The sequence below is a fragment of the Rattus rattus genome, chromosome 9, assembly GCF_011064425.1.
Source record: "Rattus rattus isolate New Zealand chromosome 9, Rrattus_CSIRO_v1, whole genome shotgun sequence".
NCBI lineage: Eukaryota > Metazoa > Chordata > Mammalia > Rodentia > Muridae > Rattus > Rattus rattus.
Genome location: NC_046162.1, coordinates 89,379,727 through 89,402,641, shown reverse-complemented (window position 1 = coordinate 89,402,641; position 22,915 = coordinate 89,379,727). Strand labels below are relative to the sequence as shown.

Below are 22,915 nucleotides of genomic sequence, written 5' to 3'. Positions count from 1 at the left end.
AGGAGAAAAGGGTCTGGCCATGCCTCTGAACAGAGGAGGCAGGGAAGTACAGGACTTACTGCCATCAGATAAAGGGGTCCCCAGCTCCACAAATCAAAGTCAAACCAGGAGAGCCAGCTGCAGCCGGGCTCTGGCTTGAGTCAGGAAGAGGAAGTCGGGATTCATGACTAGCATTCTACTTCAGCCTCCTTATAGCAGTTCCCAGGATCCCTGCAGGAATGCCACCCCGGAAGACACTGTGGAGGTTTCTTTCCAGAACAGAACCCATCCCTGGAGAGAGCCTTCTTTAACCACTGGGCAGGATTCCAAGTGCATGGAAAATATAAACCCATCTGTGGCCACTGGAAGATCCTGTGGCTCCAGGTGGCCCAGTGCAGCCACTCACAGTGTGTCTGTGTGCCATTACTAGTGCCAGGGTGGGCATAGGTTTGTTTGCCTCTGGATTTGGTTGCCTCTCCTTTACCTCAGCACACTTTTCCCTACCTGCAAGACTTCGCCTCATTCAATGGAAGGAACCCAGCTCCCGCCTTCCTTTCATTTCTTGGCACATTTACTTCCCTCTCTGATATTTTTGGTGCCTTCATTGCTGGCAGGCAGAGGACATTTTGTAAGTACCACGAAACAACCTTTCCATTAAAAATAAATAAATAAAAAGAGAGCTAGAAAAGGAACAGAGACACCACAGACACGTCTGGCTTTGTGAAATGACTGTCAGTCGGTGGACATATGCGTTCCTGAAAAGTTGGGCAGAAATCACAATATTATCCTTGAAACGAATCCCACTCTACCTGGCAAGCTTGTCTCCATCCTTCAGAGCCTGCTTAGAGGTCCCCTGCGTTTAGAAAGCCTTTTCTGGGCCTTCCTGCAGTGGAAGAGAAATGTTTTTGTGTGTGTGTGTGTTTTTGTGTGTGTGTGTGTGTGTGTGTGTGTGTGTGTGTGTGTGTGTGTGTGTGTGTGTATCTGTGTCTGTGTGTCTGGTGTGTGTGTGTGTGTGTGTGGTATGTGTGTGTGTGTGTGTGTGTGTGTATCTGGTGTGTGTGTTTGTGTGTCAGTGTGTCTGATGTGTGTGTCTGGTGTGTGTGTGTGTGTCAGTGTGTGTGGTGTGTGTGTGTGTGTGTGTGTTCCTGGTGTATGTCTTATGTGTGTGTGTGTGTGTGTGTGTGTGTATCTGGTGTGTGTTTTTGTGTGTCAGTGTATCTGGTGTGTATGTGTCTGTGTGTGTGTACCTGGTGTATGTCTGGTGTGTGTGTGTGTGTGTGTGTGTGTGTGTGTGGTGTGTATGTACAAGTGTGCATGTACGTGCGGAAGCTAAGGTTAACTATCTTCCTCTTTCCCTCTCTACTGCCTTTTCATTGAGACAGTATCTCACTGTCTGGCTCTGACTAGCCCGGACCTTACTAGATCAATCGGGCTGGCCTAGAACCCACAGAGATCTGTCTGTCTTTGGCTCCTGAGTGCTGGGACCCATATACCATTTTATTATTATCTTCAGGGTTTCTCACTGAACCTGGAGCTCAGTCAGCAAGCCTCAGGTATTCCCCTTTCTCCACCTCCTCGGTTCTGGAATTACAAGTACATTCTGTTGTGGCTGGCATTTTATGTGACTGCTGGGGATCTGAACTCACCTCCTTATGCTTGTGTGACAAATATTTTATTGACTCTGAACAGTTTGACTTCTGTGCAATAACTCCTTACCATAGACTCTGGGTGTATCTGTCTTACTCTGTCCCCCTGGAAGCCCCTAGTGACCCTGACCTTGTCTTTGATGTTGGCTTCAAAGTGCTTTTGAAACTTGGGGCTCAGTGACACTTCTGTCTCCAGTCCTATGTTCTACCCTGCATCTTGGATAATAGACCCCCACCTGAACACCCTTTCCTAAGAGAGTGACCAGACCTCAAACACAGTCCCCTCAAGTAGGCTTTCTGAAGAGGCACACATCTCCTTAGGGCTGAATTCCGTGAAGAGTGGGAACCGTATATCAGTGACCAGGCCTCACGGGAAAGGGCGTGAGTGCAGTCTGAGTAATCATGTGGAGGCCGGAGGGACGCGGCGTCTGCTCTGCCCTCCCCTCCCCTGTGCTGGCTGCTCTTGGTGCACTCTGAAGGCAGTGCCTTGGTGAGCAGCACCCACTGTAGCCTGCCGACAATGTGGGCGAAGGGAATCTCCTTCATTTAAAGTCTCCTTCTGTACTTCCTACCACCACCATCATCATCAAAATCACACCCATCCTTGAAGCCATGAGTCAGCCTGGTCCTGGGCAGGTTTTGGTGTGGTGGTGGGGGTTGGAGAAGAGGGATGGGGGAGGAAGGTTGATAAAATTTGTATCTGAGAACTTAAGCAGCGGCAGAATACACTCAGCTATCTGCAAGTTTGTGTCAACTTGGTATAAACTAGAGTCCAGAGGGAAGAGGGAACCCAAATGGAGGAATTGCCTCTATCAGGCTTGTTGGCACCAGTGGGACGTGTCCCCTGCTTCCTGGTTTGAGTCCTGGTCTTGGCTTCTCTTGATGACAGACAGACTGTAACCTATAAGCCAAATAAGCCCTTTCCTCCCCAAGTTTGGCTTTGGTTAGTGTTTTTATCCCAGCAACAGTGAGCACGGTAGGACAGGGGCCTTCTGATGTTTAGAAGCGTGGTTTTTCTTTTCCTAGTGGTGCTGGGGATGATGGAGCTCAAGTGTTCACTAGGCTGATGCAGAGTGGTGTGTCTGTGGCAGGAGCTGAGACCACAAGGTGACAGCAGCCAGGCTGGATAGAAGCTGCAAGCGGGGAGAAGTGACAGGGAAGTGCGACCACAGGGTAGAAAAACAGAGTTGTAGGTCAAAAAGGCAGGAATAAAAGAACCATTTGAAGGTTATTTAACAATAGATACACAATCTGAGGATAGCCTGGGGCAATGAGGCTGAGAGGAGACGCTGTCAGCACAGGTGGTGGAGGGAGCGGCTGGCAGGTGGAAGGCAGGCTGTGTGACAAAGAGGAGTCAAGGTTGAAGCCAAGAGCATCCCTTGGGTGCCTGCCCACACTCCCTGACACCGATTCCCTTGCTTCTCAGCGTTCTTATAATGGAGAATAAATGGAACCTGAGTGGACTTAGGCCTATCTGAGAGCTGTTTGTTTCTATTACTATTAATATTGTTTCATGACCAGAAACTTTTCCCCAGCTCTGGCTGGCAGGAGATGCCAGGCCGGTTTGATGCACTGTCAAGAAAATCAGCGTCTCAATTAAGAGGGGATATAATTAGCTGATTATAATTTCAATTTGTTCTTTTCTGGTACTTCACTCGCTTCCCTGCCTGTGTCGGGTACACGTTTGAGATTCAAACAGGCTCTCTCTGGATCATAATGGACAAGACGATATCAGTATAGACAGCGATGGAGGAAAGGGTGGCAATTTTGAAATTATCTCCCTGAGATACCTGTCATCCCCCCCCTCCACCCACTCACCCGGAAGCCATTGTATTTAAATAGAGGAGTTGTAGGCTTTTCTAGCTCTGAGGTGTGAATGAAGGGCACAAAGACAGGCTACCATTCCGAGGAGCCGATAAATTCATTCAGGGTTTGTAACAAACTCCTTATCTTGGTGACAGTTTCCTGTTGACTTTTCCTTAAAAAAGAGTGATGTCCCTATTTGATTCATGAATGCCTGGAGGCTCTTTTGTTCTGACAATTCACCACAATTTAACACCAGGTAGCTGCTCCTTCTCTCTGCCCCATTTTGCAGAGAGAAAAAAAAAATATATATATATAAGGCACTTGCAGGTGAAGTCAACAGGGGAAGGGCTGTGGCTGATGTCTTGGCAAGAAGTAAAATGAAAACCGGAAGTCCATTGCCCTGGCCCTCTCCAATAAGTTTTCAAATTAACTGGCTTTCAGGGACTGGGCTTTTATTTTCTTCCCTTTTCAAACCATTTTTTTTTTATTAACCTCAGTGAAAAGTTGGAAGCATGGAGTTTCTTTACGGAAAAAAAAAAGTTTTATTACTTCTAAATGTTATCTAAACTATCAACTAAGATATAATAGAGTGCAAACAATGAATATGAAGAGTGCTAATGAAAAAAATTACAATTCATTATGAGCCTGCAGAACGCAGGCATGTATCATAAACATAAAAGACCTTTAACATTTCGGTAATTAATCACCAGACTCAGGAATTACTGATGCATGAAAAGAATGCTTAATTTGAGGGCCCTTAGTTTTAGAGAAAGGACGCCGATTTTAAATAGATTTCCCTCAACTGTTGAGACCTCTAAAGTTCTCAGTAGCCAAGGTTATTTTAAACCATTGATTCATTAAAGACCATAGATAGTGTGTCTGCTTTTGTATCATAATCTGAATGAGTTGGACCCAAATGGAAGCAGGCTTGTTACATCCAAGTCCCTGCGTCTTCCAGTCTCCCATGGCATTTCTCAGGGGAGTACTGGGTAGAGCAGATATAGGTTTCCATTCACATCCTAGTGTATCATCCTGAGGTTTATCTGAGAGTTCAAGACTTATATCGGAGATGTCTATACATGGGTCAATTATAATCATTGATCAGAAGCAGGAGGTAGCCTCATGCCTTAGAAGTCAAGACTGGCCAAAGATTCCTGGCGATGTCAGCTACTGGCTGTGCAAACCCAAGCCTATCCCTTATCTTTACTGGCCTTCCTCATCTCATCAACATTGAGGCAACAGTGTCTCCATCCTAAGGATTTCGCACTGTGTGTAAAATGTCTATGTGGCCACTGGTGCATTGGAGAATACCAAGTTAGGGAGTTAGTTACTGCAGTGGAGGACGGAAGTTCAAACCTTCTAGTTCTGCAAGGAGAAACTACTGTTTCAGGAGCTTAAAGCAACTCGCTCGAATCCACCTGGTAGTCTAGTAACTCAGATGGCATAGACGAAGAATCAAGGTGTCCTGCTTCAAGCTCAATGCCTCATTAGTTGCCGTGTTAACATTGGAGGACATCTCCTCCCACGAACCCATCGTAAAATCCCTCTCTTTGGAACCCATCCATCAAACTACTGCCCGAAAGAGGACATGCCTGGAATGGATGAATTCCTGAACTTGTTACTGCGGGAGACCTTGGGATGGCAGGATCAGCCCCAACCCAAGCCCCGTGCATTCCAAATGGACCTTTTCCCAGGATGCACTCACTGTCAGCTCCCAAGTATATCAAACCCTGGCCCTCTGTTCCTTATAATTGCCTTCTGAAATGCGACTCTAGAACCTGCATCTAGCCATCCAGACCTTTGACTTGTTTCAAATTGCCTGGGATGACCGGTCTTAACCTAAAGCCCCAGCTCTCTCCAGAGGCCTCACCCTTAGTTCCTGTCCTTTACCACCTTCTCTACATCCTCCTCTTTATGCCAAGCACCTGGCTCCACTACCAGCCCTTGTAACCCCAAGCTGGGACCTCAGGACCTGTGGCCCTTCTGGGTTTGCTCTAATTCAACAGTGAGGCAATCCTATTTCAAATAGAGGACACTGGCCTTCCAGAGGCTGGTGCCCCAGCAGGATGTGTGGGTTTGCAGGAATTAATTTACTACCTGTTTAATGTAAGCCATTGAAACGGTCATCACCAGACCAGAGCCTTCTGTGCAGAGCACGGGAAGAATTAATTAACTCCTGGCGCTCCTCTATTCCATTCTCCGCCTCTGGCATCATCACTTGAGTCTTTATGAAGTCAAAACAGCAAGAAGAGCAGATGCAGATGTGGCTGAGCTCGCCTTGTCTGTGATGTTGCCCATGGCCAGGCATGAAAATGGACCCCACAGCCTTGAAAAGGCCCCTTCTTAGAGCAGCCTGGTGTTTTTCAGGCTTTGGAATACTTGCTACTCTTTCTCAACCTACTGTTCAGGGTTCAGAGAGACAATACATCCTCCTTATCCTTTTGCGTGCCTATTTCAGTCGGGGTGTTTCTGGCTGCACCTAACAGAAAACCCAGCTCTGATCAGCTTACCCAATAAAAAGGTGCTCTATGCATAGAAGAAGCCTAGAGTGTTTTACAGATACTGGGCAACAGGCAGTATAGGACAGTGCTCACCCAGGAGGGGAAATAAGGCACATGCTGTGGTTTCTATGTTGTTGATAGGGAAGACTACTTAGTGGGCTGTGGTGGAGGGAGGGAGAACCCCAACAGAGAAGAGTGGTAGGCTGGAATTGAGCAAATGTAGCAAAAAAATCCGCATGGACAAAAGGGAGAGGGAGGGGAGGGAGAGGGAGGGAGGAAGGGAGGGAGGGAGGGAGAGAGAGGGGGAGGGTGGGAGGGAGAGAGGGGAGGAGAGAGAGAGAGGGGGGGAAGAGGGAGAGAGGAGGAGAGGGGAAAGGTGGGGGAGAAAATATGTTAGTGACATTTGCAGGAGACATCTTCTTGGTCATGGGTGGGAGGCGCTGGTCAGATGTGTCTGAGGCCACTGTGGGCAGGACAATTCCCTGGAGATCTCAGGGGCTGAAGGTTTCATGTATTTCTGTCTTCCACAGAAATTGGAAGAAATTTCCACAGAAATTTACTATTGTGATAAGTAGTCCAGGCATCCTCAGAGACATTGCCTCAGTGGCAGGGACAGCTTATCAGAGGTTAGGGCTGTGCTGTAGCCACCTAGCAAAATTTACAAGGTGTTCATCTCAAGCAGAGGTTGGCAACACATTCTCTGTAAGGGGCCAGACAGAGAACATTTTAGGTTTTGTCACGTGGTTTCCATCTTAGCAAATTGGCTGTTAGCACCCCAAGGTACCCACTGGCCACCCATGCTGTTGGCTAAGTGTGGCTGGAGACAACACTCCACATACAGCTCTTTTACAGAAAGAGAAAGGGGGTGAGATTTGGCTATCAGAATACTCATCCTTGACGGCACCAAAGTCATTTCTAAGTAACCTCATTGCATGCTGGAAAATTCACACAGTACCTGACTTCCAACAAAAAAAGTGATCAGGCATGCAAAAGAAAACATGACCTACAACCCAGAATGAGGGGAAAAGAAAATCCATCAGTAGAAAGAGACTCAAGCATGAAATGCATGATCTGATTAGCAGACAGGTTTCTAAAGCCGCTCCTGCAAATCAGCTATTTAAGAAGTTAGAAGAGAGTGCCAACGGGATAGAAACAGACAAATACACAAGAATAGCCAAGGTATCATTTTTAGAGACAAAAAGATCATTCCTGGACAGGAAATCAGGTGTAATTATCAGTGCTTCAGACCCTGCAGATCTGTGACCCTAAAAGGCAGGGTGACAGAAATTATCCAGCGAGCTGTGGGACAGCATGGAGTGACCAGTGCTGACAGCCCAGTCATGGAGACTGGAGGCATACCACAGAACAAAGGCAAACATGAAAGCGACTCCTTGGAAATGACACCTGTCCTGAGACAGCTTTAAAGTAGTGAACGAAAGCGACTCTTAGCCTGGAATCCTCTACCTACTGAACAGATTTAAAAAAAAAAACAAAGTCGACGTAAAGGCTGTTCTTTCAAACCTACAAACGACAGAAGCCGTCATCCAAAGACAGCTCCCTTATGAAATGTTAAAATAAATCCTTTAAGCAGAAAATATATTGATACCAGATGGAAAGTTAAAGTTATATAAAGAGTACGTGAGCAGAAATACTTTCCCCCTTTATTCTTAAAGTCTGTTAAGAGATTATGTCTAAGAAGCACAAACGATAATGGGTGGTGGGGTTTACAGCTCACGAGAAGTAACAGGCATGGCCATGATACTGGTGGAGGGCTAAGGGTGCACCTTAGTGCTCGCGCTTCCCTGCATACACCAGGACCACAAAAATGGATAATACATGTCAAATAAAGTGATATAATGGAGCAATGTAGATAAAATATGCCTTTAAGGTTTTATAATTTATATTGGGAACATCATAAATGCATATAAAGTGCTTTGATCAAATCTATTTCCTAGTTTATTCTTCCAACTCTCCTCTCTCACCATTATGCCCTCCTACCTCCAGGTACTCTCCCTTTCCCTGCTCTCTTTCCCTCCTCCACCCTCTCCCTCCTCCTCCTTCTTCTCCCTCCCCTTCCTCCTCCCTCTCACTGAGTTTACTTAGTGCTGCCTGCGTGTGCATGGGTATAGACAATTTCTTATGCTGTCTGGATATAATGCATCCCAGAATAGTTATGAAAGAAATCTATCATGTTTTTTGGATGACATTATATCACAATGTCAAAAGACTGAATTGCATATTCAAAGTGCTATATCTGCTTGACTATAATATGATTAATCTGTAAGCCCTGCATGTGGGGTTTGGGAGGTATTACTCATCAGGAGAGTGTTTGTCTAGCATTTACAGGGCCCCGGGTTTGGTTCTCAATACTGCAAAACACAAGTCCTCCATACTTGGTCTTGAGGACATTCCTCATAACAAGGGGAGGAGTGTTCCTGGCAGTTAGTGGGAGGAGCCAAGGGTGCTGTTATGTGCTGTAAATTGCATAGGACAGCTCCCCAAAGAAAGGATTTTATAGCCACTGTGCCAATAGCACTAGGACTAAGAAACTCCATTCTAGAGGAACCCCTAATGACAGAAAGCAAAGAGATAGCTGTAAGAAACCAACAAAGGGATGATAAGATGGGTTACTTGGTAAGGAGCTAGGTGTGTGAACACGATGGTATAAATTTAATCCCAAGAACTTAGCTGCAAAAGCTAGATATGGCACGCATCTCAGCATTGGGGGTGGGGTGGGGAGTGGAGACAGAGGATCATGGGACTTGCTGACCAATCAGCTTAGTTGAATCAGAGAGCCCTAGACTCAGTGAGAGATTCTAACTCAAAATATAAATGGAAAGTGACCGAGAAAGACATCCTGCATCAAATTCTGGCCTCTGCTCTTGCATACATCCTTACACACACACACACACACACACACACACACACACACAGAGACAGACAGACTGAGAGACAGAGAAATAGAAAGACAGGCAGACAGAGACATGGACATACACACACAGAGGCATACAGGCATAAACAAAGGCACACACAGACACACACAGACACACAGACATAGGCACAGAGATATAGACAAAGACATATACACAGGGATAGAAGACAGACAAACACACACAGAGGAAGACAGAGACAGACAGACAGAGAAATATGAAGACAGACAGACAGAAACACACAGGCAAAACAAAGGAACACACAGACTTACACACATAGACACACAGATACAAAGACATACACACAAACAGACAGACATATATACTGAGAGAGAGAGAGAGAGAGAGAGAGAGAGAGAGAGAGAGAGAGATAAAGGCAAAGACAAAGGCACGCACGCATGCGCGTGCACACACACACATACACACACACCAAAGGGAGAATGAAATCATAAGAAAAAGCTAATTAGATGATAGGGCACATCAGTAATTCTAGCACTTGTATGGCTGGGGAGAGAACTACAAATTAAAGTCAGTCTGCACTAAATAGTGAGACCTTGTTTTAAAAAATAAAAATAAAGATAAAACAAGGCCAGTAACTAGATACATTAATAAAATAATCTAAAATAAAGCAAGAAGAATAAATGGAAAAAAGGAAAAAGTGCAATGGGAAAAACACATCCAATGGTGGATTTACAGCCCAAAATCACACTAGATAAAAGAAAATGGTCTTAACATTCAAAATCAGGGCAGCAAGTGTTAGATCAGGTGACAAGAACAAGACCAACTGTGTGCTGTCCACAAGAAGTGCAACTTTAAAGACAGAGTAGTCTTCCCCATCTTGCAGGTTGCCTGGGAGAAAAGCAGAGAAACTGGACAAAGAAGGAAGCCAGGAAGGCTGGTGCCAGTGTGCTAGGCATGGCTGGGAAGGGTAACCCTAAGGTTAAGAAGCTAAAAGGGGAAACCCCATTGCAGCCACAGGTAACCCACATCTGCCACGTATTCCAGAGAGGAAACACTCAGCTGCCAAGTCCAAGGTTAAGAAGGTTCTTCAAGAGTGGATGGAAGACACCAAGGTTAAGAAAGTTCTCATTGGAGGGCAGAAGACTCCCAGAGGCCCATGCTCTGTCGTGCGGTCCACCTGCAGTGGAAGCCACTAGAACGTGCAAGTAAGCGATGGAAAGACGGGAGAGAAAAAGAAGCGGAACTGTTTGTGTACTATGAAGAGAGGTGGAACTAGAGACAGGGGTGGGGATGGGTGTAGGTGTGTGTGGGTGAGGAACAGCCTGCCCTGTGACCTGAGGCCATGATGAAGGCCCAGTCTGAGCTACCGCTGAGGGCTGTGTCTGGATTCATGGGCATGCGACAGCAGGGGTCTGTGTTCAGGGTCCATGTTACCACCAAAGGCCTTCCTGACCTCCCTGATCTGGGCTGTTGCCTAGAAGCATGTTGATGAACAAGAGTTGTGCAGAGCTGGCCCTGCCTCTCACTGGCTGCAGCATTTGGGAGAGTGGCCCTGCACCTCGCCTGGGAAGCAAGGAGAGCAGGCCTGGTGGTAGGGATATGGGAGAGTTGGCAGGCTGACTGACTCAGCTACCATCCAGGGCTTTAAGTTGGCTCATCCCAACATCTGCCCAATCTATGAACTGCTGGAACATATGAAGGGGCCAGTCCTGCAGAGCCAAAGCTTCAGGATCCGCATGACACAGGGCAACAACAGGATATCAGAGAGGAATCCGGGTTAAGATCCAGTATTGATAGTGTAGCAGAACCCAGAGGCCTCAAGCTAGAGCCACGACTCACTGCAAGTAAAAGTGTTTGGGTAAAAAGGCACACTGTGTGACACACTGTGACACACTACCGCTTCCACAGTGTGTGTGTGTGTGTGTGTGTGTGTGTGTGTGTGTTTGTGTGTGTGTGTGTGTGTGTGTGTGTGTGTGTGTATGTGTGTGTGTGTGTGTGTATTGTTCTTGTTTGGGTTTTTGGTCTTCTTTTTATTTTAATATTTTTTCTTTTGCAGGGGAGGGTTGCAGGGGCACAGGATGGAGATAAAGGGATGGGGAGATGAATGAGATTGGGGTGCATGATATGAAAATTACAAAGAATCAATAAAAAAGTATTTTTTACAACCCTAAATACAAAAAAAAGTTCTTGTCACTGTCACAGAACTGCTTGGCTACGAGAATGATAGTACGCAGATGGTTGAGCTTAGCAAAGTGCCGAGATACTATTCTATCAAAGACATTCTATGGAGGCTGCCGAGCTACTGAGCCATCACTAGCAAACAACTACAACGAACGCCCCTCAGTCAGCACGTGAGAAGTTTACACAACAGCATCACGACCAGGGTGATCCTGGTCATCCTCACAGGGTCTGATAAGGCAGGACAGTGGTCCTCTGGATGCAGTCAGACAGTGACCTAGTACTTGTGACTGGGCCTCTTTCCATCTCTTGAGTTCCTCTGCGTAGAACACACCAGACCTTCATCATTGCTGCTTCCCTTAAAACTGACTTCAGCAACATATAAATCTCAGACACCTCACTGACCTTCACATCCACAGGAAGGGCCTGAAGCCCAGGCATGGGGGAGGTGAGTTCTTCCACACTGAGAGGGAGAAAGAGGAGATTATGAAGCGGCCAAGGTTGATCAGAAAGCTGTGGACTTGCAAAGTGTGCCAAAGATCAAAGCTGTCCCTTAGCTGCTCCAGGGACTATACATGATCCACTTTGCCCTAACAAGTGGAGTTTACCTTCACAAATCGGCGTTCTAAATTAAGTACCACAGTTCTAATTGTACAGTGGATACATTAAAAATAAGACAGAGTTGAAAGCTGAGGATAGAAAGAGGTAAAACGTGCTGACTCCGTAAAAAGAAACTGTAGTCGCTCTACGAGTCCTGGACAGTTTCTGAGCAAGGAGGATTAGGAGGACAAAGAAGTGACATCCCCTCAATGACAAAGGGGTCAGCTCACCCGAAGTATGTAATGACAGGAGGGGACAGGTACCACTAACACTGCATGAAGTAAATGCATGAAGTAAAAACTGGTGGTGCTGTGAGAAGTACACAACCCCTGGCTATGGTGCGGGCTGTCAACACCTCTCCCAATGATGTGTAGATATGCAGACTAAAAAAATCGGTCAGGCTGCTGAAGACCTCCATAGTATTTAATAGTATTTAATAGTGAAAGTGTTTCGTCAGCTGTAGCTTTAATTCAATACCAGAAGCTCCACAGTCTCTTACTTTATAGAGAGAAGACATATATTTTGGGGTCATGACCTTGGGGGTATTGGGTCCAGACTATGATTTAGGCTCTGGCGCAAGCTCCTCAGGACTGTGTTATATATGTCTGGAGAGTATGTATATCTGGTCTCATGCCCCACTAGCAGTTTTTAAAGTGCTGGGGATTGAATTCAGGGCCTGGCTCATGCTAAGCCAAAGTGCTACCACTGAACTACCTCTCTGGATCGAGGTTGTCTGGTTATAAAACCCTGAGGATTCATGTGGGGGTTAGTTTTTTGTTTTTTTGGTTTTTGTTTGTTTGTTTGTTTGTTTGTTTGTTTGTTTGTTTAAGTGACTTGACACAGAGTCACCTAGGGATATCAAATGAGGAAATGTATGGACGTGTCTATAGGACATTTTTTTAATGATTGATGTGGGAAGACCCAGCCCACCGTGGGTGACGCCACCCCTGCCTGGGCAGGTGGTCCTGAGTTCTATAAGAAAGCAAGCTGAGAGAGATCTGGGTAACACGCCAGCAAGCAGCGTTTCTCCATGGTTTCTGCTTCAGCTCCTGCCTGGAGGTTCCCACCTTGTGCTCTTGCCTTGGCTTCCCCCCAAGTCAGACTCTAACCTATAAAATGTAATAAGCTTTTTCCTCTCCAAGCTGCTTTTGGTCATGGTGTTCTATCCCAGCAATAAAAAGCAAACTAGGACAATTTGTTTGTTGGGGGCTCCTTCCTAACCTCGACTAACTGTTCCCCTAAAGATCCCTCCTCATAACACCACATTCAGATTAAATCTGAATCCTCTTTATATCATTAACATAAGACTTTGAGGGCGAAGGTAGAGTAAGCCATTTTCAAACCGCAGCAAAGAATGAATGTTTTGCTTCTGAGATCAAAGGCTGGGCAAAGTTAACGCCAGGTACCTGCTCTTGTCATTGGACTCTGCATTGTGGTGGAGGTCTTAGCTAGCTCACCGAGACAAGAAAATAAAAGGCATACCCATCAGAAAGGAGGATGCAAAACTGCCTTGGTTCCCATGAAATAACCATCTACACGGAAAATCCCAAGAAATCAAAAACGAGCTATCAGAATGAACGCGTGCATTTAACAGGAGTGTATCTTACATGCACAATAGGCACAAATAATTGTTTCAATAAAATAGCTACAGACGATTAAAAATTAAGTTTAAAAATATCCTTTTCAACAATATTAAAAACATTAAATAGTGATTAATTTGGGAGGAATATAGATAAGAGCTATACACTAGAAAGTATAAAATATTACTGGGTTAAAGACTTGTGTTAACACAAAGATGCCATGTAACAGATACACAATCTCGATATTATTAATATATTAATTTTCCCTAAGATGATTTATAGATTAAATGAACCCAAACTGAAAACTCTGAGGAGTTTTCATTTTGCTTTGTTTTTGAGATGGGAGTCTCATGTCTCATGCAAGCACAGTCTCACCTCAAATTCCCTGTGTAAGAAAGGACGGCATTGAACTCCTGATCCTCCTGCTTCTGCCTCCCACATACTGTTCCTGGCTTGTGCCAGACTCCAGCAGAACCTTTTTGTCCAGTGTGTGTGTGTGTGTGTGTGTGTGTGTGTGTGTGTGTGTGTGTGTGTGTGAGAGAGAGAGAGAGAGAGAGAGAGAGAGACAGAGAGAGAGACAGAGAGAGAGAGACAGAGAGACAGAGAGAGACAGAGACAGAGACAGAGACAGAGAGGGAAGAGAGAGAGGGAGGGAGAGAGAGAGACAGAGACAGGGAAGGGAGGTAGGGAGGGGGGGACGGGGACTGGGTATGTGCACACATGCGTGTTGATGCATGTGTATGTAGAGGTCAGAGGTTGATGTCAAGTATCTTTCTCCACCTTTACTTGGATTCAGGATCTCTCACTGAACCTTACCTTAACTCTCTGACTCAATTAAGCTAACTGGTCAGTGAGTTCTGGAGAGTCACCTATCTTTGTTTCCTCATCCCTGGTATTCCAGATGATTGCAGCCAGGCCTGGCATTTACATGGGTGCTGGGGATCTAAATTTAGGCCCTTACATTTATGTGGAAAATGCTTTACAGACTGAATCACCTCCCCAGCCACGATCATTTTTTGAAAGCGGACACGGACACTCTGAATGTTCCCATTATGCTGGTGGGGATGTGAAATGGTGTGCTGCTCTGGAAAACACGTTGTTAAGAGGTAAGTGTGTACCTTCCATTCCATTCCTAGGTGTTTACTCAGAAATAATAACGGAAATAAAGTATAAGTCCGTGCAGAGACTTGTAAACAGAGGCTCCCTGGTGGTGCTATTTGTAAGAGCCCTAAACTGCAAACGGCCCTGCAACCATCAACAGATTAAAATGGACTTGTCTTAAAAGGTGGCATGCCTTTTATACAATAGGGAAAGCACCCAGCCATAGAGAGGGGCAAACTATTCTATATACAAAAGGGCACACAAGTCAAAACATTATTATGACCCCTGGATAAAGAAGTCAGACCGAAGTAAAGTGGAGCACATCGTATGACCCCATTTGGACTGGCTGGGTTTGTGTGTCAACTTGACACAAGCTGTAGTTATCACAGAGGAAGGGGCCTCTCTTGAGATCCAGCTGTAAGGCATTTTCTCAATTAGTGCTCCATGGTGGGAGGACCCATTGTGGGTGGTGCTGTCTCCCCACACACAATGGTAGTCTGGGCTGGTAGTCTTGGGTTCTATAAGAGAGCAAGCTGAGCAAGCCAGGGGAAGCAAACCAGTAAATTATATCTCTCTATGGCCTCTGCATCAGCTCCTGCTTCCTAACCTGCTTGAGTTCCAGTCCTGGCTTCCTTTGGTGATGAACAGCAATGTGGAAGTGTAAGCTGAATAAACCCTTTCCTCCCCAACTTGCTTCTTGGTCATGATGTTTGTGCAGGAATAGAAACCCTGATGAGACACCATTTGTATGAAATTCTAAAATATGCAAACTAATCTGACAGAGAAGTGACATCTGGGGTTTCCTAGGCAAGAGAACCGAGAAAGGGTGTGTCCCAAAGGGAGCCTGAGGGAGCTGTTTATCTTCTTGGTTGTGCGGATTGTGTGGGTTCAAGGGTGTATTCCTCAAAGCTCATCACAGAGGACACTTTTATGTGCATAAGATTATACATGGTCATACTGGAGTGATGTCATGTAATGTCGAAGGAAGGAAGAGGGAGGGGGAGGAGGTAAAGCTGAGGAGGAAGAGCTGAGAATCACCAGGAGGGCAGACACTGATCAAGGAGTTGCTCTCCGGCCATACATGGTGCTGAGTTCTAAGAAGGGCTCCCCATGGGACAATAGGAAAGCAACTTTTTCCGTATACATCATTGGCCAGAACTGTGCCACCTGTCTTTCTTGAACCTTCCATGAGTCAGGAATTTCCTATTTCTTAGTAGAAGAGGAGGTGTGGATGTCAGAGAATGAAAACCTGGACTCACAGTGAGCTCACTTTTGAGACGTGAGTTTTCACTACAAGCTGAATTAGAGGATCGTCCTCCCCCTTCCTTTTATCTCACACCCCATCCCTTTTCTCTTTTCTTCCTTCCATTTAGTGAAGACATTTTAAAGAGAAGCTGGACACTAATTTATGGCTTAAGAAATGCTTGGATATGGAAACGCCAAATGCTGGAGGAAGTGGAAACAGCAGCTACCCTGATTTGTTTATTATACATCAGATATTTGTCTGGGATTGTCACAGTAGATTCCATAAATATGTAAAAATATTATGTGTTGATTTAAAACATAAAAAGGGAACGCCTAGCTAGCTATGAGGGATGGAGCTGTAAATGGGGCCAAGAGGCTGGGTTTTCGCTTCACTGCTAATGGTGACATTCATAAAGGATTGTCTGCACGTGCTGGGGTCTGGGGGCTGTCCAGACTTGAGAGCTGTGCTGCCCTTACAGCTCTTGCCTGTGTGACTGCCAACCTCCACTGACTCAGATCTTCTAATGAACCAGCCAGGATTAGGTGGAAGTGGTCTTTTCATCCACGGAAGATTCATATTTTATTGTCCCCTTTGACATAGTCTGTGACGGATCTCAAGGGGGGAACAATTGGAAAGGCGTCTCTCTGACGCTATTTCCTGTAAATTGCCAGATATTAATATTTTATGGGCTCAAAAGCATGCCATTGAAAGCCTCTTTCTTTTACAAGGCTTACTCTGCGTGTGTGTGTGTGTGTGTGTGTGTGTGTGTGTGTGTGTGTGTGAGCACACGCACATCTTCAGGTATGTGCCCATATACATGCATGTAGAGCCCAGGTAGTGAATGATGAGTTCCTTTCTCATTCACTCTCCACATTGTTGTTGTTGTTGTTGTTGTTGTTGTTGTTGTTGTTAGTTGTTGTTGTTCTTGAGGAAGATCTTTCACTGAACCAATTTGGATGTACTTTCCGGCCACTGAGCACAAGGGATCCTCCTGTCTGCCTCTGCCTCCCCAGCACTAGGATTATAGCGCTATGCAGCCATATATGGCTGGGCCCCCAGTCTTTTGGAGGCTATCATGCTGAGGGAGGGGCTTCTTCCCTTAATTAATTAGCTAGTTAATTCTCTCTGGAAATGCACTACAGACAGACCCAGAATCAGGCTTACTACTCTCCTAGGCTTCTGCTAATCTCATCAAATTGACTATTAAGATTATGAATAGGCCATTGCTGCTCTCCACCATCAGCCCCTCCTCTCTCCATTTTCCCAGAAGGCTGCTTTAGTCCCGGATGCCTCCATCCAGGCAACAGTGATAGTCACACTCACCATTATCCCTCTCAGAGTTGTTGCAATGACTTCGAGGTGACCAGGTCTACAAATTGGTCTTAGATCAGTTATGATGATGAGAGCTATATAAGAAAATAGAGAACCAGTGACCTTCTATATCTTTCAAAAACAAGATATATGCATGTGTAAATGTGTGTGCGTATGTTTATGTGCACTTCTGTGCATGGGTGAATGAATGTATGAGTGTGTGAAAAGCTGAAAGACAACTTGGATAATATCCTCAGGAATGCTGTCTGTTCTCTTTGAGTCAGGGTCTTTCATAGCCTGCAGCTTGATGATTGGCTAGGATGGCTAGTTGCTACACTGCAGGCATCCCTTTGTCTCTGTGATCCAGCCTATGTGGCATTTTTAATGTAAGCTCTGGGGATGGTGCTCTGGTCTTGTGTTTTGCAAGGCAAGTGCTTTACAAATCAAGACATCCTCATACCCCTTACACTAAAAATTCAAGAGCACTGCCAAGACCAATGCGGAAGTCTTCGGGGGAAGGGTCTGATGAAACCTAGCTTGTGGGGTACCCCAGAGGGGCTTTCAGAGACATCGCCTCTCCCTCCTCCAATCCTGAGATACACAGCTGATCACAGTAGGGTGGTGGAAACATTGGGGGAAAGGCTTAATGCTTGCCACTTTTCAGGGGATGGTGACAGCACCCAGGCAGAAATATCTGGAGCTTGCCAGGATGTGCAAAGACGGGACAGAGAAGAGGGAGGAGGAGGAAGAAGAGTGTGGGAACAAGCTAAGTCGGGCTCTGGGCTTGACAAATTATTATTCGGCTGGCTTGCCTGAATTGTGACATATTATTTATTAAAATGGAAAGAAAATGTAAAAAGTGAGATGTCAGCCCAACGCCAACCTCTCTGAGCAGAAAGCTGGCAGAAAGGCACTGCAACACAGCCCAATCCCCACATGACAGTGGCCTGTGGAAGAGAACACTATGGTGCCTGTTTGGAATCTCTAGACCCAGGGAAGCCAAAGATTTACAAATGATGGCAACACAACCTTGGGCGTGTTCTAGATCCTTCTTGGGCTTCAGTGTTCTCTGTGTGTTATACCCAGTCAGTCCCTTTCCACGTGTCAAAGAGACTAGGGAAGCAAGGCTGATTGAAGGTCAAGTGTCAGTTGTGCTGAGGGTGTGCAATGTGTGCTCAGGGAAACCTTTCTCTTTGCTACAGTTCCTTGGCCAGCCCCATTCTGCGAAGGCTAAAACTGAAGAGCTGAATTTGGACATAAACCCTGCACTCCTTTCCCACCCAAACTCTAATTCAACGCTGTCTATCTAATAATTGTAGGTAGGGAGCTACGGTCCACAAAGCTTATTAGGAAAACTAGAAGGGAGGAGCTTGAAGGCTCTAGGCACAAAGTCATGGCAAGGAGCTGGTACCATCATTCATCTGCTTTGAGTATATTCATCATATTTTCTTATTACATTCATGCACTGAGCTGTATCTTACCAACATATACAGATTACATACTAACCAAATATTTCAATGTATTTGAGAAGATGGAGATATTAACTACCCAATTTGGTCTTTATATACTACTATATGTAATTATCAAATAATCATACAGACGGCCATAAATCCATGCAATTAAAAGAGTAATTCATAAAATTGAAATGCAGAGCTGGGGAGATGGGTCCATTCTTAGCCTGCTGATTAATTATGAGACCCAAGTTCACATCCCTAAGAGCAGGGTATGGGTGTATGCATCTATATTCTTACCACTGAAGGTGCTTTGCAGAAACAGGAGGCTCTTTGGAGTTTGCTGGCTAGCCAGTCTAGCCAATGTTTGAACCCCGGGTTCAGTGAGAGACAATGTGTCATAAAAAGATACAGCGGAGAGTAATAGTGAGACACCTAACACGGGCCTTTGGCTTCCACATCATGCACACACATGTGTTCCCATGTATACATGTGGACACGCATACACAAATATCCATACACATATACTGCACAAAGATGCATACACACAGCAAAGTGAAAATTTAGAATTCCAGAACAAAACTGTGCCCATTGAACCATAGCATGTGGCCACTGTGTTAAAAGCACATGAAAAAGTGCTTTTCATATATGGAAGGACGTCAGAGGAACCTACACCACAAGAGGCTCCAGCCTCCTGGGACCACTAAGAAGGGTAATTGGACACAGGGTAGCTTGTACAATGTGCCCCTGCAGCTGTCTGCTGGGAATCTCCCCCAAACCCTGCAGGGGTGTAGATCTGCAGACAGTATAAACCGAAAAGCAAACAGCCTTTTTTCTTTTTAAGAAGCCACGTGTCGCTGTCAGAAGCAATAAACTCCATGCACAGGGACTGGGTGCCCTGGGTCATGGCAGTATGCATCTGCTTATGTCTGATTAGGATACATTATCTCACTTAGTCGCAGCAGTGCCCTGTGTCCTGGTCAACCCAAGTGACAAGAATGATCTGGTGGGCTTGTAACAGCGCGGAGCGTGGAAGAGGCTAGAATTCAATTCTCGCAGGTGGGAAGTGGCTGGATATAAATATTTTAAGACAACAAATATGATTCAGAAGCTAATTGGAACACACTGACGCCACCCAGGGCTTCTGCAGCCTGACACACAGATGGGACTGGGCCTCTCCGCCTCTGTATCAGAGCACAGACAGTAAACCGTGTGGAGGGAACTGGCCTTCCCAAAGACACCTCCCTAGGACCTCAGTAGAGGGCTGGTGGGTGGATCGGGAGAGATGAGAGAGCAGGCATGGGTGCAGGAGAGCAGCGGACTTCCTGGCTTGAGGAATTCTCTCCATCTCTGGAGCCTCCATTTGAATGGGAGCAATGCTGGGCAGTGGTCGGGTTAGATGCTCTTTAAACTATCTCTCTCTTTTAGCCCTGGGAGTCCAGTGATCTGTGTCTAACTCTTGGATCTATATTTAGGACTTAGGAGATAAAATAACTTGTGGGAGTCCAGCCCATGGGTCCTGGATCCAAAGAGCTTGGGTTCAAACATTAATGTTGCTGATTGTATGGCCAAACAATGCCAGCCCAGACATAGAGAAAAGAAACCTACTCTGGGTTCTGCAAAACACTGTAGAGGGCACAATTCTGCTCTCTTCCTTCTGTACCTCTTAACAACAGGATCCATGAAGACATGAGTGCCTGGAACCCAAGTTCTGATCATAGACCACATTCGACACCCTTGGGTGTTCTGGTTTGACTCTTGCTGTCTCCTATAAGCTTATAGCTTGAGTACTTATCCCCCAGCTGATGGCACAACTTTGGGAGGCTGTGGAACTTGAGGAGGCAGAGTCTAACTGGAGAGGACGGATCTTAGAGACATGTCATTGAAGGTGAGGGTCGCCTCTTTCCGTCTCTGCTTTCTGCCTTCCACTCCAACACCCTGTGAACTGCCTCTGTCACACAGTCTTGCTGCCATGAACTAGGATGTTCCACCAGGCCTTCCCCTGCTATGATGGTCTGAAATCGGGAGCCAAAGTAAAAGAACCTTTCTCTTCTAAATCGTTTCTGTTGGGAATTTTGTTACAGGGACACAAAAGTGGCTCAGACAGTGGGGCTCAGAATCTTTGTCCAAAGACTCCCAGTCAGCCTCCAGGATCACGATGGTACACTCTTCCATCTCCTGACAATGCATCCCTTTTCTCAAAGAGTGGCCATTTGTAGTGGGGTGCTGGAGGTTGGATGTGTGGCCTGGGGAGCTCACATGTATGCACAGAAGAAGCCCCACAGTTTAAGAACTGTGGCTGGGTTACCAACCAGAGACCACTCCCTCCCTGGTTTCCAGTTTTGAAATGTTAAAAAAGAAAATTGAAACTCTGGAGTTACAGCCAGGTCCTGAAGTGCTTGTAAAGGTGTACTGGCCAATTGGAATGACAGACATTTTATTTAATTATCTGTTGGCTGTTTTCAGAACATGGAAACATTTATACGTGTATTATGTAAGCTTCCACGTATACCTTTGCCCTTGGTCCACAGGTAGTAAGGGATGGTAGGCCCTGGGGAAAATGCTTCACCATTTGGTTCAGGGTTTCCTCATCTGTAAGGTTGGAGATAATGTCAGAACTAACTTTGCATGGCTATTGTGTGGGCCACAGAGGTGACACATACACACTGGCCTGATGCCCACTGTACAGTGAGTATTCAGTAAAAGCTTTAGCTGTTACGACTTTTCCATCACCCAGACACTAGGTTGTTCTGTGTTCAGTGGATACCCCACTGAAATGGCTTGACTTTGTCAGTTGTCACGCCACTTGTGACATGTCACATGGTCACTGAACCAGGTGGCTTGATCGCAACACGAATTGGGATCTTATCACCTCCAACTGTCAGTATTAGCCAATGTGGCTCTAACAGGTTGGGGGAACTCTTTCTATATTTTCCTGGGAGATCTGTACCCCAGGGACACAGGACCATCACCTTCCCGGCTACAGTCAACTAAGGAGATGCATGCACCAAGCTATTTACAGAGCACTGTGACCTGGGCCAAGTCATGCATGCACCAAGGCCTCTTTAAATGTCACTAGCTCTGCTGCGGTGAGATGAGTGGGAAATTGACACACACAATCCCTGTCTTGAGAGTAAATAAATAAGTTCTATGCAGGTCTAGGCATCATGCTAAGAAGTGTCTTGCTTGGAAGCCTGGCTCTTGATAACAAGCCAGTGGGAAGGACAGCTCTTTCAGTTTAACTTCACTATCATTAAATAGCCTTCTGTGGTTCTTGATACGCTTATTTTGTTTTTCTGGCCCCACGCCAGTTAAAAGTAGGATAAATGATAACTCCGTTAACGAACACTTCAGCTAATTTTGTGGCAGAGACTGCAGGGGAGGGAGCAGGTGGGACTGTCCTCACACTGTGGGCTCATAACCATTTCGAGCATCAAACATTTATTAAGGGCCAGTAATAAAAGCCCCCATGATAGTGTAATGGCTCATTCTAAATGCTTCCTGCTAATAAAATGAGCATTGATTCAAAAGGCAATATTTAAATTCCATCCACAGCATGTCAAGGAAAGGCCAAGTGTGGCTGGAGTGTGAGAAGCGTTTAGCCAATTCATTTAACCATCTGATGTCTGGCAAATTATGTGCTCTTACTAGGTGGGATATGTTTGCCAGGAAATGCTTCACTGTGGAGGTGCCTTACAGACCCAGCTTCAATTCCTGGCTCCCTGGAGCTTGGAGTACAGCTCTCTGAGCCTGCTGCCCTGGCTCCTTAAAGTACAGATATTTGGGGTGGTTGGCTTTAATTGTCAACGTGATACAGTCTAGAATCACCTGGGGAGATGATCTCAATGAAGATTGTCTATCTTGGGTTGGCTTATGGGCTGGTCTGCAGAGGATTGTCTTAATTAAGTTAACTGAGGTGGAAAGACCCACCCTTAATGCAGGCAGCATCTTGTCATGGGCTTGGCTCTGAGCTGTTAAAGAGAGCAAAAGCTAGCCGGACATATGCAGGCAAGTGTAAGAGCATGTGCTCACCTCTCTTTGCTCTTGACCATGGTTGTGATGTGGCCAGCTACCTCAGGCTCCTGCTGTTGTGACTCGCCCTGTACCCCAGTAATGGACTAAAACCTACAATTGTAAGCGGAAATAGTACCCTCTTTTTCCCTAGGTTGTTTTTGGTCAGTGTATTTTATCCTACCAATAGATGTTAACTAGGACTGCTGGTCATACCTCTCCCGTTAAGTGGCTTGCAGAGTTAAAGCAATACGGAATTAACATGTTTAAGTTTCCTTACTACTTCCTTTGACTCCAAACATGGCTTTGCTCTGGGAAAATACTCATTCAGCTTCATGGAGGTGACTGTGCCACGGACAAATGAAGAACTCAGAACCCATAGGCTCCTGATGCTTGTCAAAGCTGTTTGACCTATGAGTGCCTTGGCCCACACCCCAACCTGGAAACATGTCTCATGGTCCAGCCAGTGAGTCTGACCATGGCATTTACACATATACATGTGTACAGTCTTTCTGTGGTACTCAAGACAAAGACAAACCCCACGTGACTATATCCAAGGCCTGTCTCCTACTACCACACAACCCTTCCCCTTCCACAGACACTTATGGGCCAGC

The 22,915-nt window shown here is 45.8% G+C and overlaps 1 protein-coding gene and 1 pseudogene across 2 annotated transcripts in view; one reads left to right on the top strand and one right to left on the bottom strand.

Annotated features, from left to right (window-relative positions):
• Asic2 (acid sensing ion channel subunit 2) overlaps positions 1 to 22,915 on the bottom strand; it is a 1,059,219-nt gene that overhangs the window by 155,720 nt on the left and 880,584 nt on the right. The gene's annotated exons all lie outside the window — the stretch shown is intronic.
• LOC116909077 lies at positions 10,169 to 11,630 on the top strand (annotated as a pseudogene).